We start from the raw sequence: 15667 nt of genomic DNA, 5'->3' as shown, positions 1-15667 counted from the left end.
GGTGAGATCAACTGAGAAATTAAGAGTATATACTTTTTTGTTTTCTATGGAAGTAGATGCTAATCTCTAATATCTCTGGATTTCAACTGATCGATTGTTAATTAGTGAAGGACTTATCTAAGGATCTCACTGTTTAAATAGATTTCTTGGGAAGGAGCCGTGTGAAATTGGAAAACTATAAGAATTTGTAGTGAAAAGTGAGTTATATTATACAAGTGCGTAGAACAAAGCTTGTCATAAATTAATTGATGTGTTAAGAATTTGTAGATAATCAACCTAGCACTTAACGTAGCCTGGGTTTCTCCGCATCCAAAGCTTACAAGCTAATACTGACAATGCGACAAGATGTCCTGGACTTGGCTTGGCTGCTTGTGAAGGATTATTTGGAAACATCGTTCCTTTGTATTGTTTGGGGCGTTTTTGGGGTCATTTAGTTCGTTAAGTCGAGTTTTTAATTTGAGTTAAAATGTGATTTTATATGAAAGCTTGTTATTAATAAAAAAAGTTAGATGTGACTGTTTTTTAAAATTTTTTACTGTAATAAAATTCAAATTTTAAACTCGAATTAGTAAAATAAACAAAGACTTACTATGTTTTTAGATGAGGTGTTCAAGGCGCATCTGGTTAATTATTTATTCTAACAGATTCTTACGATGTGCCTTGGGAGTTGAGAAATGATTGGAGGAAAACCATTTCTTTAACTAATTATAAAAAGCTAAAGTCTGATGATTATCGTTAATTAAGAACGAATGCCCAACACGTGGCCTGCATTTTGCCACTTGTGTGCAATTTGATCATAGTTGCAAGAAGTACTGAATTATTTTCTCTTCTTTTTTTTTTTTTTAAAGACCCAAGAAGTATTAAGTTTATATTATGTGAAAGATATTTAAAAGTGGTTGGCTTGTTGCTAGTGGATGATGTGTGGCTGAAATATCAAACGTCATGTTTCCTAAAACACATAAATATGCTAGGGCTGAAGTATATTCCCTTTAAGGCTTGACTCCAATTTTCATAACTTCCTCTAGTTTTTGAAAGCGGCAACAATTTAGAGAATTTAATGAGTCCTCAACAGCTCAAGCATACCTATCATATGTTCTTATTAGAAACCAAATTCTGCACCATTTCAGCATAACGTTGAATTAAAAATTGAAAAAAAAAAAAAAAGAAGAGAGAGTGTGACAAACAAGAAAACTGAAGTTGAATTTCATACTACAAGTTGTACACAAATGATTGAGGGTGAAAAATATGAGCAATGACAAAGGGACCAAAAGCGTTCTCTGAACTTGTTGAGTAACAAGCAGACGCACAAAATCCAAAAGATAGTCCTTCAAAGTTCTCTTGGATCTATTTCCTCTAAGAGTTAGATTCATGGAAAGGCAGAATTTCTGCATACTCTACTGCTGGCAAGATATGCATATTTTCCGAACTAAGTTACTGATTCCTAGTCGGCTTGATCCAAGAAAGAAAATTTATGTAGCATATGTTCAATTAGGTTGAGGACTCGGCCGAAAATGTTAAATGATACTCTTTTGCCACAGGTATTACCATCTTCCCTTTCCAAAGGTCAAAAAGCAAAACTTGCTCCCAAAGATATCAAGTGTACAAACTCACAAGCTCAAGTGTTATATCTCTATGGGTTAAACAATCTTCTTACTTTGTGGATGAGCCTTCGACATATCGGACACACCTTGCTCTCCTCGTTCATGATCCTGTCATGAAGAAAAGAAAAGAAGAGAAAAAAAACTCATTCTAGTTTTCTTTTTCGTTTTGCCCAAATATTGTTGAACTGTAACGCAACATTTTTTAGTCTTTCAAGTATTTACCTGTGGGCACAATCGTAGCAGGTCGCGCAGTGACCGCAAGGAACGAAAAAACAGTTGCGCTGATCATCATAACAAATCACACATACGTCATAAAGATCCTCTGAAGAGCTACTAGAGTCTCTAGAGTCTTCATCTTCTCCATGATTAGTTGTTCCATATGAACAACCATCTTTCTTCTCGAGCAGTATAGGATGAGTCTCGGTAATTTCTTGTACCGCGGTCTGTTCTACATAGCTTTCAGGCACACTATCACAGGCTCCAAGGTACTTCAGCATTAGAAATATAAAAAGCACAATAAGACCTGCAAATTACACTTAAGTTAGGCAAAAGATGCTGTTGAGAGGTTCAGAACATGGAAAACATAGGTTTTTCTCAAACGTTTGTACCTAAAATCGCTATATATGCTACGACACGAGCCACGAAAGAGAGTTCGAGGTACCAATCATCAAGATTACCCTGCAAATTAGTTTATTTGGTTAGGTTTGGACAATATGTTGAACAAGCTTTTGAGAGAATTTTCTTGGGATTAGCCTTACGTTGTTTGGTGTGGTTAAGATGACATAGTGAGTACGAGGGAATAGAAGTCTAAGCTGGCACGAACCTTTGTTGTAGAACAATTGTTCTTGGCTTTGGTAATATCATACTTCTTTGATGAAACATTCACATTAAGCATCGTGATTACGCTTCTCGAATTCGAGTTTATGATCTCAAGGCGATACCTGTCATCTTCCTCAATGGCGTACTCAACTTCCGTACCTGATTAGACAATCAAGTAATATTGGAAGCATTCAAATATAAAATATCCGCAAGTAAAGTTGCTTCATAACTCCTTGTGCCGTTCCAAGAAATGAAATAGGACGACGAGCCATTGAAATTTGCGTCTCTCTCTTAGCTTCTTGTTGCTAATTTACCTTTGATTGGTTCATTAAGCGTGAGGAGGTTGAGTGTGGTTCTCAATTTCGGCAGCAATATTTCGTATTTTTGTTCTCCTATAGAAACAAACAAACATTTGTTAATGGTTAACAATGGGCGATAGATTCTAATTCAGATGGATTAAACACCAAAAGGAGAATTTTTTTTTTTTTAAAAAAAAAAAAGAAGAAAATTCTCAAAAATTGAAATCACCTTTAACTACAACTGCTTCAAGTTGATTCAGAGTACTACTCTGAGCTTCTAATCTCAAGTTTATCTGCGAACCTCTATTTAACCACAAGGAAAATCTCTGCAAAAGAAAATCTCAATCTTTCTAGACATAAACGTAGACAATAACATGTTTCTAGACATGAACATATAGTTGTTTTTCTTTCGTTTTCCGTTTGTTACCTTACGACTGTACGGTCCGATAATCAAGTAGCTAGACACGCTCCAATTTGTTTCAATGCTCAACTCAGGCTTTTCAGAGGAAGAAAAAAGAAAAGCTCTGTTTTTATCCTCATCTCGCAGTTGAACTTTTTCCACAAAAACAGAGCTCGCTTTCACCAGCCGTGAGGAGCTCGGTCCAAGCACCATTCGACAATCCCCGTAATAACCATATCGCACAATAACAAAACAAAAAAACCAAAAAAAAAAAAAAAAAAAAAAAAAAAGGCTTTGTATAAGATTGAAATGTCGGCAAAAGAGAAACCGTCAAAGCAACTGAAAAAATACATGCCACAAATCCAAAGGGTCAGAGGAGTTAGAATGCGAGCCCAAGAGTCTTGCCACTGGTGAGCACGGCTGGGAAGGGTCCAAACCGGTCGATGCATGGCTCGTTGTGACGAGGAAACAAAGAAGGAAAAATAATGTGAAATTTGCAAAAGCTACTGGCCTCTTGGGAATATATAAAGACTGGTAGGTCTACTGAGCCGCAGTGTTTGCTCTCCAGTCTTCCTCGGTTTCACCTAACTGTATTCATTGTGATTGGCGGGTAATTGAATGGAGAGGTTTTTGAACGTTAGGTGATTTTTTTATGTAAAAAAAATAAAAAAATAAAAATAATAATAATAATTTCTATCTACTACTACTAATTATAATAATAATAATAATAATAATATTATTATTATTATTGTTATTATTATGGAAAAATTTATGGTAGCGCTAGTATTTTCCCCTACCCTCAGGGTGCATTATCATGGCCATTGATTTTTACTCGTGCGGTCCAAAACGATAAAGAAACGCTAAATTAAAGTAAGACCGTGTACAACTGATCATACTCTCTCTTTTTTATTAAAACAACTCTATATATTTTATAAAATATCAAATTTTTACCCAAATAAATCTCAGCCAATAATTTAATAAAACTTTTAATCTTATCCATTGATTCAAAAACATGTTCAAACCCTAACACTATTATCCTAACACTTTGAGGAGCTCCTTCTTAAACGGGGTGATTTAGGAAAATTCATTTAAAAGTTCTTCTCTTTAGTTTCATACCTTTAAAAGTTACAAGTTTTGGTGTATATCCTTGGGTTTAATGAATTTGATTGAGTGTCCAAAAATACCCTTTTCTCTAAAATAATAAACATTAAAAGAAAAGAGAGCAGAAAATTTTTTTGAAAAAAAAAAGAAGCATCATCTTCTCGTTCAAGAAATAAAGAAGGAAAGGGGGGAGATTCTCATTTTTCATCTTATATACACTAGAGAGATTACTACCCACACAAGTCAGTTTTTGATCAACTAAGCATCCAAATATGGTGAAAATTTGTCCATTTTACTCATTTTATGGAGGTTCTACATTCAAAATCAAACTCTTGAAGTTAGGGATTTGAAGGTATGCTAATATCTAATTTAATTTAGCTTTTTGCTTTAAATTTTTGTTTAAACCTTGGGTTTTTTGTGTTTTTTCATTCATAGTATTATATGTTGAAGAATTAGACCATTTTTTTTGCATTTTGAGATTGAATTTGTGATTTTTAAGATGAAAAATTGAGGTTGAAGATGAACTAGTGATCTCTATTACATCCGGTAAAGATCTCGACTATGCAATAGGGATGCACTGTCAATTGAGCAGTAGAGATTCTACTAGAAACAACAGTAGAGTTCAAAGGGCAGTAGAGTTTCACTGTAGTTGAGTAATATTAGGAACACTAAATTTCATATCCCAACTTTTGTGTACCAGCTGATGTGGCATGTGAGTTGTCATCTTTTTATTGATAGATGTAATATCTTATCATTAATTGACAATAATGTTTTAAACATCTACAAATATAAAAATGAGAATTCATATACCACATCAAGTAGTACACAAAAATTGAGATTTGAGTTTATAAACCTAATTCATTCTTTGTAGTTTCACAGAGGGAGCACTAATGGAGCACTAATAGAATCGTGTGTGAACGGCAAGCGATCAATCACACCAACCTTGCGCCTCATGAATTACAAGTATACAACGGAATCTTTTTTTTTTTTTTTTTGGGTAAGTGAAAGAAATCTAATTGAAGATCAGTTATAAGTCATTCGTTCATTATTCATAGCCCATAGGACATCTGAGAAACACATTGATGTTTATATTTGATTGAGAGAGTCAATAAATTGGTTTTAGCGGTTTACTGGTGATCTCGATTTGGGCGTGTTTATTAAACAGGAGTTCAATTTCTGGAGAGGAAATCAAATTCATGATTTTTAATTCTTGTATTTATTTGGTTTTTGAGAATTAGCTAACTTATTATTAAACGGAATTTAATTCTTTACCTAAAAAATAGGAACTAATTAGCTTATTTACCAAATATATCCTTCTTTAATTTAATTACTTACTTGGCATGATCTGATGGTACTTTTGTAACCATATATGTTTATTTTTTTTAATTCTTTTTAACTCTTTAACAACTTAAACGTCATAATAAGAATTTAATTCCCTGATAGATTAGTAAACAATGAAACTTAAGTTCGTGAAACTCAATTCCTTTTTTCTTAACGTTTATTTACTTTTCTTTCAATTCTTGATTAATAAAAGCAGTAGTTCGTGAAACTTGATTCCTTTTTTCTTAAAGTTTATTTACTTTTCTTTCAATTCTTGATTAATAAAAAGCAGTAGTTTGTGTTTTAAATGTGAGTTTATACATAGAGATCCTTTAACATCAAAGAAATGATGGTGTAGGATGGAAGGGTATATTTACATTTCCTAACTTGTATTTTAAAGCTATGGAAAAAAAAAAATCATACCACGTATTTGCAATTGTTGCAAAAGCATTTTCGAATTTTAAATTCATGCTAAATAGTAAATGCTTGCATTTTCTCATATTTCAAGAGGGATAATTTATTCTATCAAAACAAAAATTTCACTGAAAAATATAACCATTTAGCTTTTCTTTTTTGAATTTAAAGGTATACTTTTGCAACAAAAAAAAAACATATTTATATAATTTTCTGAATGACCTTAGAATATAAGATGCAAAGAACATAAAAAAAAAATAAAAATAAAAAAACACCTATATCGTAAGCTTAATAATTTTCCCTATAATATTGCAGCGGAAACTAAAGTGAAAATAACATGTGATAAATTAAATTGTCATTAATTGAAAGTTGCGTACTCCTTTTAGTTAGACAAGTTGGAGATTTTTCTTAGTCATGAATTTTGTCGAAGGCCTTCTGGCCGTAACATGCATAACAGCAACCAAAAGAAAAAATATAACAGAAACAATAGCTAACGAAAAGGACAAGAAACCTCAATGCAAGCGAAGAGCTTCTGTGGGACAAAGAATCAAAACTTTTTAGGAATGGAGCCAGAAAAATAAGTGAGAGGATGAACATAATTTAATTTGAAAATTAAAGGGAGCAAACTACAAAATTTTTGCAAAATATATATATACACGCAAACTTTAAATTAGGAAAAAAAAAAAAAAAAAAAAAAGCCTACCCTCAAGGCCTCAACTGAGTGCTGCTTCAACCTAAATGTTTCAAGCATAAATGTATACTAAAAATCAAAGTAAAAAAGGAAATGAGTATTCTTGCGGCTTAAAATTTAAAAGGTCCGAAACCTTTTTTGGCATCGTTGACAAGTTTTAATTGTACTTATTTGTATTACGGCTATTACTAATACTTGAAAAGTTGAAAAGGATGCCTTTAAAAAAAAAAATGTAAAGGATGGAAACAGCATTTTGCCACCAAGCTGCACATCCTTTGATGGCAGTTTAGAATTTCGAAAATACTTATGAGATTATAAATGTGTTAAAACTTAAAAAGAAATGAGAATGTCTTCACTTAATTACTCTTTATAAGAGTGAATTAAGTGTTTCATCTCAATTGTACACTAAGTCCTAAATATCTTATTTTGAATGCTCTATATATATAATGGGCTTCAAAAATTTTTTTTCTAGTTTTAATATTTAATGCTTTAGCTTAATAAGATATGTTTTTCTCTGAATTTTAACTATAAAATGGTTAAAATTTGAGAAAAAATTTAGTTTAAACATTCATTATAAAAGTGATAATCGGTGGAAAAATTATTGGTTAATAACCGATGAAGGTGGCGAGGGGTCTCACCATGAAAGTGAGAGCTAGATTTGGAGTTTCTTGCATAACAATTAGGGTTGGAAAAAGTGAACACGTTGCAGTTTTCACTACTTGTGGCAGAGAATCGTCCTCGTCCTTTACGCCAAAACCAACATACTCAGTGGCAGTTTTCGAATCTCTTGGTCCCATAAACAGTGCTAGCTAGCAGAAAAAATATAGATAGTATTTAAAATTGATCTCATTTTAATTTTTTATATTTTTTGAGAAAAAAAATGAAAACGTTTTTAAAACAGTGTTTGGCACAATAAAAATAAAAAATAAAAATGAAAATAATTTTTTAGTTTAATATAAAATGAGAGATAAATAAAAAATGACTTTTAGTCGTTCTTCATTTTTTGTTTTTGTTTTCTCCTCTCTCAAGTAGAGAGAGAGAAAGAGAGAGATTAATGAGTTTTTTTACACTGAAAATAATCTTTTAATAAAACTACCAAACACATTTTTAAAAATAATTTCTGTCTGAGATTGAAAACGTTTTTATTTTTATTTTCATATAAAAAATAAAATAATTTTAAAATGAGTTCCAAATGAGCCCATAACTTTCTATTTTCTTTATGCATCTAGTTATTTTTTATGAACTTCACCTGATCAGTTTTTTTTTTTTTTTTTTGGAAAATTTAATCTTCGTTTAAACTATATAAAGTAATTGTTTTAATTGTTAAGCAGAGACCATGGACAACAATATTGATCCACCTATTGAAAGTTATTTTATGTATAATATCTATCCAAATATATATAATCTCTATCTAAAACGATGTTGCAATGTTGAGATTTGTCAATACTCATTATAACAAGAAAATTAAACACAATATTTAATTTACGTGTATGTATTTATTTATCCCCTCACGGACATGTATACGAAGTAAAACGGCATAGGGTAATGAGACTTAAATTTGGGATGCGGTTAAATTCTTCATTATATAAATACAAAAAAAAAAGTTTTCTGCGTTCTTTACTTTTGTTTATTATAATTTTTGAAATTAGCACTTTACATAATATATATGCATGGATTAACATTCTTGAGGTTGAATGTGATATTAGCAGATATCAGATAAGTAGTAAGTTGGAGAGATTTGACTATAGTGACGTAAAATAGAAGTCATGTTAGAAAAAATGAAGACTAGCTAGTTTTAATACTAACAAGGATAAAGAAGATAAAAATGTCCTCTATATTGATGACAAAGGTTGCTTTAAGAGATTAATTTAATTTCGTTCTTGATCAACTGAGAGAGGAAAATTTCCATCCTTACGAAAAACTATGGATTGGTGGATGCTAGAGGTGTAAATTTGGGCCACTAAAGAGAAATTTCGGGCTGACCCGACCCTAAAAGAGAAAGGGTCGGCTCATCCCGGTTCTAAGCCCAAAAAGTTTAGAACCGGCCCGGCTTAACCCTAAATTTTATAAGGTATTTAAAAAAAATCTTTAAAAATATGACGTTTGGTTCGGACTGAAAAAAAGATTGTCGGTCCAGTCCGGCCCTAAACCTAAAAAATTTAGGGTCAAATTCGAGACAACACTAACAGATCTTGAGGCGGTCCGTTTAGCTCGGTCCAAACTTAGAGTGGATGCATCAAAAAAGGTTTTATCTAAACAAAAATACTCAACTTTCCAATTTCCCAAGTAAATATATTTGTCCCACACCGTCATTTATCTGGCCCTCGTCATCTTCTGTGAATGGTCAGACAATGACGCCAAAAGCTTGTCTGCTTTCTCCTTCTTACCTCTCCTTTAATTATTTTATTTTCATTCCACCTCCATCCATTAAATTGTTCCCAAACTAACAACCTTGTATTTGGGGTTTCTGTCAAGATATATTCAGGTGTGAGAGTGACAGATTTTAATCCCATTTCCCTAACTACCACAGTCACGAAGTACCTTTTCAATTTCCCCAAGGGAAAAAAAAAAAAAAAAGTGAGTGAAGGAAATGGGAAGAGTGAAGCTTCAGATCAAGAGGATTGAAAACACAACAAATAGGCAAGTCACGTTCTCAAAGAGAAGAAATGGGCTTATCAAGAAAGCCTACGAACTTTCTGTTCTTTGTGATGTTGATGTAGCTCTCATCATGTTTTCTTCATCTGGAAGAGTCAGTCTCTTCTCTGGCAATAAAAGGTCTTCTCACTATATATCTAGCTTCACTTCTATTATATACATACATACATACATATATATATATATATCCTTTTCTAACCAAAAAAAAAAAGAATTCTTAATTAATTAAGAATCAGTGATTTTAGTTATATGCTCTCTTGTTGTACTTATGTTGCTGAAAAGATAATCGTTAATTTGTTTTTGGTTTTTCTGAAGCATCGAAGAGATTCTTGCACGCTATGTTAACCTTCCTGACCATGACAGAGGGCGGTAAGGACATTTTGGTTTCTAGAAACTCACCAAACATTGTTGATTATAAATTGTGTTAAATAATAACTTTTTTTTCTCATGATCATTTCTTAATTTGTTCGGATCTCGCTTAATTCTTCTGTCAACAATTGTCATGCAACAACAGAAGTCTGCATAACCAAGAGGTGAGCGTCTTTCTAAAGTATTACCATATTTTGTAGGGTTAATTCCCGGATTTTTTATTTATTTATTTATTTACCTTTTGTGTGTATATAGACCTTCTTTCAAAGTTATGACGATTTCTCTTCGATTCTCAGTTTCTTCAGCGAGTTGTTGGTAAGCTAAGAAGTGAAGCTGATTCAACTTGTCAAACAATCGCCAGGTTTTAAATTTATTAAATTATTTCTGTGGCCTAGATTGATCAAAATTTTATCATCTTCGAATATAGCTTATTAAAGGTTTCGATCATTTGATGCAGCCCAATGAGTAGTACTGATTCTCAGCTCGAGGTACTTAATCTTTGCATGAAAGCCTGCTGTTTTTCTACACGTTAATTTCCAACTTTGTTCTCTTCTCTCTCTAATAAAATAATAGTTTTGCGACAATGATCACAGGAGATTCAACAAGAAATCCTTTGTTTTAAGTCGCAATTGGAAGAAATGGAAAAACGGCTAAGGTCCTAATTCATCATCACCTTAAATACTCCTTCTTTACCACTCTAAAACCCTAATTATAAATTCTATATATTATTAATATTACTAGCGCTTATTAGATGCGCGAAACTCATAAGCTAGCATCATTTCCACTGCGATATTTCTCAAATATATAATATCAATTAGTTTCCAGGATATTTGAAGGTGATCCTTCTGAAATCACAACCTTGAATGAGGCTGAGTACCGAGAGAAGATCCTTGAGGAGACTCTCAAAACTGTCTGTATCCGCAAGGTAATTAAAAATCTAGGATCTTCTAATATTCATCTTAATTCCATCCCAAAACTCGTGATACATAAAGTAGTAAATCAACAGCCCGTAACTGATTATATGATATTGATTGTACATGTACATACAGCAAGTTTTGGAGAAGTATAATTCCTTTGGGACACATTTTACTACTCAGGTATTATTGAGATCATCTTCCCATTTATGTAACCTTTGCTTTATTTATAGATTGCATCTACATTCTTAATTATGAAAAGTTCTGAAATAATGTATCCAAAACATATAGTAAATTTCATTGTACAGATTAATGTATATATTAACATGCAAAACCGTCTGTTTTACTATACATAAATGGTTAACAAAGAATTTCGCTAAGCTCTGAAAAGAAAGACTTGAGTAATAAGTCTAATGTGATGGATAAATAATATAGGTACATCTGCCTCCAGAGACTGCAAATGTTGACGAGCTTGTCGCCGGTGCAATTAGTCCACAAAATATCCTGGACTGGCTACCACAAAGAGACCCACAGATTCAGATCTTGAATTTCTTGGACTCAAATGGGCTTCTTCACATGAGGTAAAAAATAGATTCCCAATTTGGTAATAAAAGATTCTTTTTCCGCTAAGATACTCGTGGTGTCGAACACCACACACTAATAAAAGTGGATTTCATATCACTAGCTCTATACATAAAGTCCGCCTTAGCTAGTTGTTGTGCTGAACGTCACCACCGAGAGTCTGAGCATTTTTAGGTTGTGCAACGAGTTATATAAAGTAATATATATAATTATATATATATATATATTATATATTATTATATAAATGAATAAAGTAGTCCTAGATCCTTGTAATTAATTTTACGGTTTCAAAACCTTTTTTCAGGGATGAGGTGCAACGTGGAGATGAAATCCTACCGCCACCGTCAACACTGCATAGACAAAATATTGTTGATGATCACGTAACCTCAAGAAGTGGTTTAGAGAACGACATGAATAATAATGCCCAAGACCAAGTACGTCCTCATCTTGGACAAGCTCTTGACGCCAACTTGTCCCCGTGGACTGAATTCTATCCGACAGGTATACATCAACATAGTATAGATATGCGTACTGGGGTAATGGGTTAGCGTACGTATATATATTCCATATATATATATATATATATACGTGCGCGTGCGGGGTATCTATATATACTGAATCTCTAATTCAGGTTCTTAAATATTATTAATAGCTCGTTTCACATATAATGTCTATTCATTCAAGAATTTTATCACAGTTCTCTTCACATACATAAGCGGAATATATGATGTACGGTCAAAGCTAGGGACGAGAGCCTGCGTGTTAAAACATAAGTTTATTTGGGGTAAAATAATTTTTTGTTTTTTCTTTCAAATTTTTTCAGGGGACTTTTCAAGCAGAACGGCCAGGAGGACGAGAACTCCATCAATTATATATGCCTCAGTACGCGCGCCACGAAGCCTCTTGACGCCCAACCATAATCAACATGATCACGAAACGTGATATACTTCTGTTTTGTAATAATCTCCTAGACTTAGACCTTTGGCATAATTTTTGTCGCGGAGCTCTCTATAAGTTGTTTTGGCACTTTAATTTTATCTCAAAAAGGAAACTTTGCTCGTAAAAGCAAAAATTGGGTTTTTTTTTTTTTTTTTTTTTTGTTCTTCTTTAAATATTTTCAATTCACGTTTTCAATCTAATGCCACGTGTGATGATTGAATATATAATATATCACTGTGTTAAGGCACACAACGTTCTTGAGCACCTTAAAGTGATAATAGTTGTGGTTGTGAGCATATTCTAACGGTGCATAATATTTCATATTTAATTCCACTATAAATTGTAGCAAATCCTCCCACTTCAAGTTCAATAAAAAGGTGAGTGTAGATTATTATCATTTTTTTCCTAATTGAAGTAGTTTAATTAATATCTAGTATCTTTCAGTTAAAAATGCTTGTAATTTTATGGAATATCCTTGCTAATTTGTGTGCACTGATCAACAACCAAATTTACCAATGATATTCATATAATAATTGCTTTTTAAATCGTTCGACTATGAAGTTAATCATGCGCCTTCCATTAAAAAAATAAAAATAACCCAACAAACAAACTTTAATGCCAAGCAGATTATTTTAAAAATACGACTCCCTACCCCCACCAAGCATAACCTAGTCGTCGTTAAGTTGTCTTTCTCCATGCGATGTCTGTTTCCTGGTTACCTGTTTTCCAATATGTGATATCTTCGCTTTCTTTGCCGTACCATTACTCAACCGTTGTTGCTTTCCTTTTGATGTCCTTTTTCCAGCTAACTGTGGTTTTAAAGTAAGGATGACAATTTTACCCGTCTAACTCATTCATGTACGGGGACCTGCATTATTAAATGACGCAGGAAATATCCACTTTAAATGGATCCAGATTGTAAGGGGACGTTTGTTTCCTATATCCGTTTCTGATTCTAAATTATGATTCATAATTTTTACAGTATTTTTTCTTATAAAAAATATACGTAAATTGAGAATAATTCTGAATCATAATTCTGAATACATAAATCAAACGTCCTCTTAGTGAATTAAAATTTTTTAACTGCTGTGGTTGCGGGGGTGAGGACGGATTTAGAGTCTGCTATCATGTTCCTCTCACCTGCCCCCGGTTAATTATATCCTATTTTTTAAATTAAAATATTATGTATAATATGTTATAATAAATTATTTTATGTATAATATATTACATAAAATATATAAAAATTTAAAAATATCTTTCTTTTACGTATTTTTAACCCGCCAATTAATTATACAAGTTAGTGAAGTGAAAATAGTGAGTGTTTTTATTCACAAAACGAGTAGATAAGAAGACCATCCCTCCCCAAATCCGCCTTATTGTCAACCTTATTTTAAAGTCGTTGGAGATTCAGAGTCATGTCATGTCATTTTTCTATGTTACTCCCCTTTTAAGTCACAGTCATTTCCATGTGATGTTTTATTGAGTAATACTGTTTTTAGTTACTGCTAGTGCAGAAATCATTCCGATTTTCAACTTCAGGGCAATAAATGTGTTCAATGTGATGTCGTTTTTCAGTATACTGACGTTTTTGTCTTACTGTCTCTTTTTTGTTGTTTCCTGACGATGTCGTTTTATAGCTGATGTCGCTTTTCGGTAATTGTCATTTATCCTGATTATTATCGTGTTCCATATTAAGTCGTTTAATCATGACCCATTGTCGTTTTTCATGTGATATGGATGTTGTTTTCTCTTACTCCAAGATGCCACTTTTTCCTAGTTATCGTCTTTTACATTCTTATGTCGCCTTTAATTAATTGCCGTTTCTGGTAATCATTATCATTTTCAGTATAAGGTCGTTGTCCATGCAGTGTCATTCAACCAAAACAGTGCACTGTTGTGGGACATTGTCGTTTTTCCACGTTATTGTCGTTTTTTCTCTGTGATCCTTTTTCCCCAAAATACTAGTCGTTTCTTCTAGTTATTGTTCTTTTCATGAGACGGTATTTACATGAATCAGTAATATCTTACCTACGAGCCATTGTCGCTTTTAAGGCGATGTCGTTTTATCGTGATTAGTGTCGTTTGTTCTAGTTATTGTCGTCTCATAGTCGTTGCTGTTTTATTTAATGTTGTTCAAAGTTTATACCAAGTTATTGTCGTTTCTTTCAGATGTCCTTTTCAAATTTATTCATTTTTGCTTGTTTTGGTTATTGTCGTTTTCTATGCCATACCTTTTGTACAAAAGTTTATGAAGCGTTGGCGTTGATGTCGTTTTAAAGTTGTTTAAGATATTTTTCTTTTCCTACCATGTATTTTCGTTTTAATTAATTGTCGTCATACTAGGTACTGAATCATTAAAGTTTTATGTCTTCGAAGGTCACCGTAGTTTCCTCTAAGATGTCATTTTCATGTTTTTATCGTCCTCAGGCTTTTTTTTTTTTTTTATAGAAATTTGTTGAACTTACGGGTCGAAATCTATATACCTTACTCTTAATTAATACATTTTTAACTAATTTAATTATTTAACTAAAAAATATATTAATCAAAAGTTAGTGTTAAAATTTTGAAACTCCCTATATACTTTAAAGGGTATTTGTACTTTTTCCTTTTTCTTTTATTTCATTATTCCCACTTGGTAATTGCTCTCCATAATAATAATTAGTTTGTCATGGTTTTTTTGAGGGAATATGTGTATGGTTTTCATATAAAGTAATCTAATTATCTTTTAAAGTTTTCCTCATCTTCTCTTCTGTTAAGGTTTTCTTTTCCCCTCCTCTTTTTTATGCCACCTTTGATGTAGGTTTTAAAGGAACGGATTTCGGCGTTCCCCTTGGGTGCTATGGACTCCTAGCCACGTGGGAGGGTGCTCAAATGTAACGGATTCGGCTTTTCTGGTAAAACTCTGACAACTACTTGTTTAGAAGGGATATATGGGTTTTGAAGAGCCTTTTTGGGTCCGACGCTTTGTGCATTTGTGTGCCTGTGAGTATGAGGCCAGCATGGATGGGTCTTCTAAATATTATGCTTCTTAGGAGATGGCTTATATGTGGCTTAGCGGTCGAAGACGGTGGAGAGGGTAGAGTGGTTGTTAGAGAGATTGTAATATATCTCTCAGTCTTGATATCACAAAATTGGATTAAAACACATTCAGGAAGAGTAGGCTGACGCAAGCACGCGCTGTAGCGCGAAAGAGTGCGCGCTGCAGCACGTTTGGGCGCTGCAGCCTGCGCAAAACAGACCCTCGGGTCTGTTTTGCTAGGCACGCGCGCTGCAGCGCACAGCAGTGTACGCTGCAGCGCGCGTTTGGGCGCTGCAGCCTGCGCAAAACAGACCCTCGGGTCTGTTTTGCTAGGCATGCGCGCTGCAGCGCACAGTAGCGTGCGCTGCAGCGCACGGGCGCGCTGCAACGCGCATTTGAGCGTTGCAGCGCAAATCTTCGACGGAAAATGTGTTTGTGTGTTTTAGTGATCTGAAAAGGTCTCGAACCATTGTATCTATTGGTGATATGTTTTCTCACATATCTGAGCACTTATTAACAATAGAAATAACTATTGTTATAAGTG

The 15667-nt window shown here is 33.2% G+C and overlaps 1 pseudogene; it reads left to right on the top strand.

Moving 5' to 3' along the window:
• Positions 1 to 9235: 9235 nt before the first annotated feature.
• On the top strand, positions 9236 to 11489 carry LOC21393547 (annotated as a pseudogene).
• The last annotated feature ends 4178 nt before the right edge of the window (positions 11490 to 15667 follow it).

Source organism: Morus notabilis, unplaced genomic scaffold, assembly GCF_000414095.1.
Source record: "Morus notabilis unplaced genomic scaffold, ASM41409v2 Scaffold286, whole genome shotgun sequence".
Lineage (NCBI taxonomy): Eukaryota > Viridiplantae > Streptophyta > Magnoliopsida > Rosales > Moraceae > Morus > Morus notabilis.
The sequence above is the reverse complement of the archived record's forward strand: the minus strand, read 5'-3'. Positions and strand labels throughout refer to the sequence as shown.